Below are 4,175 nucleotides of genomic sequence, written 5' to 3' on the forward strand. Positions count from 1 at the left end.
AAATTTCGAAAATAGTTAAATTAAACAAACATCTATTTTATTTTTCTCTTGATTAGACCGCTACCAATTACTGAAATGAATAGATAAATTACATTAACATTAAGAATTAAACTACTTAACGGTTGACGTCATTGACTATGACCAATTTTCTCACCTTTAGCTAGGGATAAAAAAAAAATTGAAAAATCAATTAAATTAAAAAAATAATTAAAAAAACTGAACTGAAAAAAATTGATTAAATCAATTAAAATTTAAAAAAAAACCAGTCAATTCGGTTTGATTTTAGTTTTATAATAAAAAAATCAAACCGAACCGAAACTGGAAAAACCGAGTCAAACCAGAAAAAAACGAGCCAAACAGGAAAAATTAAGTCAAACTGGTTTGAACTGGTTTTTTTTCTAAAAACCAAACCGAACAGAAACCGGTCGGTTTGACTTAGTTTCAGTTTGGTTTTGGTTTTTTTAAAAAAAAAATTCTTCAATTTGTTATTTTTTTAATAAAAACTGAACCGAATAAAAAATAATCACTCTTACCTTTAGCTCTTAAGAAATTTTATTTCCTATAGTTTGGTTATTGCATTTATTTTTATTTTTCAATTTTACACTTTAAAATATTGTTTCAGGGTTTTACTAGATCTTATTAGGTCCCAATATCTATTTCTATTTATATTCCCTTGTGTATCTAGTATGAAATGGAGTATTTTAACATTAATTTGAAAATATATTTTATAAAATATAATTTAAATTTGTTGTCAATCTAAAATTTAAAAAAACAAAGATAAAACTTGACACAAAAATAAAACTAAATTTATAAAAAGCACAAAATAAATTCAATTATGTTCCCTTAATTTTAGAATATATATGTTTGGTCGTAGTATTTATATATTTTAGTTTAAGTTTAAATTTTTATTTTTTTATGTTTCAATCTCTAGTTATGAGTTATAAGAGAGAAAATCATCAAAAAAAATAATAACAAAAGAGAAAGTGTCTATTAGCCCTCCATAATTCAACCATTATAATAATTAACTGAACTTAATCTCAATTAATTTATCTAAAAAGAAAAGGAGGACAAGGTCCAATAATTATTTTTTAATTCTACTAGATTATGTGTTTTAAAGTCAATAAAGGGTGTTTTATGTTTTAAAATGTGTTTTATGCTTTAAAATGTGTGTAATGAGGTTGATATAATGCTTTTTTTTATGCGTTTTTAAACATAAAAGTTGAAAATAAATTTTTAGAATTCAAATTCTTGAATCTTGATTTTTCAATCTTAAAGATGTGATCATAAATTACAAAAATAGATGACATATTATTTATGCGTGGCTTGCTAGGTTTATTAACAACTGAATTTTTTTTTCTTTTTTTTAGATTTAATTTTTAATTAATACCTACTATATTATTTTTTAAAATATTTAATTTATGTTTTTTAAAAATACCAATTGATATTTTAGATTGTTTTTATGATTTTATAATACTACAAAAATATTTTTTAATTTATGTTTAAATTTTTTCATCTTAAACTTTAGATGGATAAGTTATATTTATATATTTCATTTAGAAAAATGAAAATATATTTACTTAGCGTGTATAATTAACCTTGAAATAAAAAAAATATAAAAATGAAAAAGGATGGCTATAGTAAACATTTGCAAGCTTATTAATTTTTTGTTTTTTTATAGAAAAAATCAGCCTTTTTTATAAACAATTTTAATAACTCATATTTGATTTATCATTTCTTATATTTTTGGTGTATTTTTATATTTTTAAATTAAAAAATTTATATTACTGGAAAATGAGTCTACAATGTCAATTTATATATATATAAAATCAACTTGAAATCACATTCATAATTAAATGTACTGAATAGCTAGTTTTATTTCTAAATAATTTTTAAAATAAATAAATGTTGTAATTTTTAACCACTAGTCCCTCCTTGAATTTACATGTATAGAAATATCTATGATATTTTTAATTAACATCATTCATCAACATAGAGTCTAGGTAACACAAAAGTACTTTAATATGGATTCAAGAACCAAAAACTATAAAAATACTTGGTTTTTATCCCTTCAATATTCAAACCGAAATCCTATAAATATTTTAATGGATTCATTCATGCATATGCATTTGATTGTTCACAAGGTTATGATATTTATTTCTTCCCTTTTCCATGAATATTTGGGCTTGTTTATTTATTAAAAAATAATTTATTTATAGTTGACAGTATCATAGAAAAAAATAAGTTGAGAAATAATTTTTAATATTTAGCTATATTGTGAAAAATAAATTAGAAAATAAATTATTTAATAATATTTTTTTTATATTTATTAAAATGATAAAGATTAAATCTGATAGATTAAAAATTTACTTAAAGGATGAAATTGAAAAAGATATATAATTTTATAAACAATTTACTAAAAATTACAATAAAAAAATGGATCAAATCTTATAGATTAAAAAAATTAAAAAATGATGAAATTAAACATCAATTAATTTCATAAATTATTTCCAATAAAATAAATAGTAATAAAAGGAATATAAATCAAATATGATAGATACAAAAAATTTAATTAAGAAAAGAATAAGAAAAAACAAATATTAATAAAAATAATAAAGGATTAAAATTGGTATAAAAATAAAATTTTAAAAGATAAAATTAAAAAAATATTTAAAATAAAATATATAATAATTAAAAAATTAAATATCAGATTTGGTATTGTAAATAAATAATAAAATATTTTTTAATTTTTTATAATATTTTAAAAAAAATTAAAAAAAGTATTTTCTAGAAACCGAAACAAATTTTCGTTTGACTTCACGAGGCAGGCAACTTTCCCATCTTTTCTTCTTTTTTACTCGAAGACAATCTTTTGTGGCATGCTTTGCTTTTATTTGCACTCGGTGGGATGAGATGATGTTACCAATCAAATCACGAACCGAAAAGACATAAACCACGCTCATAGGAAGAAAAATACAAAGTACACAAAATAAGAAAAACATTTTTCGTGCAAAGAGAGGCAGCGGCCAAAGATTCATCGGCTGCTTGAAATATCTATCTGGGTGATTTACATGCTTTTTTAAAAAAAATAAAAAAATATTTGTCTTTTTGTGGGAATTACAAGTGGCAGGCAGGGCACGGGTGCTCGATTTTTTAACATGATGATTAATATGCTCTCGTGAATATGCGAAAGCATGCTTTTATAATAGGAGTAGTAATTCTACTGTGAAAAAAACAGTAAAAAGGAGAAAGAATGAGCCAATATACAAGTATATAAAAATAGCTTTTGATTGCTATCCATAAAAATAAAAAAAATAAAAACATGTTTAGTCGGAGATTAAGATAGAGATATAAAACTAAATTTGTTTATATAATAATTTTGCAATGAATTTTATACTTTTAAGATAAAAGATAAAAAATAATATCTCAAAAAAACAATTTATATTCTAAATATCTTTATTTTTTTATTTTCAGAATAGTAATTAAACTCTACCAAAAAAAAATCATATTGTTCACAACACATATATATATATATAATTAGCCTATCAACCACTTATTTTCCATATAAAAATATGCACAAGAGGGAGACTATATCTATATCCATATCAATCAACAGCTGAAATTACAACATTTAATTTGTCAAAGAAGAGTAAAATAGCTTATTATACATATTTTAAAGAGTATTACGATATATAGTAGTCTGGCGGCAATTGAACCGCCGCCATGTTTTTGGATTTCAATGGGATGGCTTGTTATCTGCACACATTTCATATTATATATAAATGGATTAGATGCATTTAATTAGTTAGGGAAAGATTAATTAAGATATAAAGAAAAATGTCAACTTGTTGATTATATACACTTCTAGGAATGTCCATCCCCAATATTTTAAAACAATAATGTGTAAATTTATTATTTATTTGGAATTGTGATAGTAATGCGATTTAAAGTATTTTTCATTTATAATATATTAATATAATAATTTTTTATTTTTAAAATTTTATTTTTTATATTAATGCATTAAAAAAATTCAAAAATACTAAAAATATATTAATTTTAAATAAAATTATTTTATTTTTTAAAAAATATTTTTTATATTAATGCATTAAAACAATTCAAAAATACTAAAAATATATTAATTTTAAATAAAAAAATTAATTTTTTTTAAAATACTTTTA

At 21.0% G+C, this 4,175-nt stretch overlaps 1 protein-coding gene across 1 annotated transcript in view; it reads left to right on the forward strand.

The window, feature by feature from the left end:
• The first annotated feature begins 3,683 nt into the window (after window positions 1-3,683).
• LOC105118688 (1-aminocyclopropane-1-carboxylate oxidase) overlaps window positions 3,684-4,175 on the forward strand; it is a 4,535-nt gene continuing 4,043 nt past the window's right edge. Inside the window, exon 1 of the mRNA XM_011016697.1 lies at window positions 3,684-3,695. The gene's annotated coding sequence lies outside the window, so the exon portion shown is untranslated. The remainder of the gene's footprint in view (window positions 3,696-4,175) is intronic.

This window comes from Populus euphratica, unplaced genomic scaffold (genome assembly GCF_000495115.2).
Source record: "Populus euphratica unplaced genomic scaffold, PopEup_1.0 scaffold2138.1, whole genome shotgun sequence".
Lineage (NCBI taxonomy): Eukaryota > Viridiplantae > Streptophyta > Magnoliopsida > Malpighiales > Salicaceae > Populus > Populus euphratica.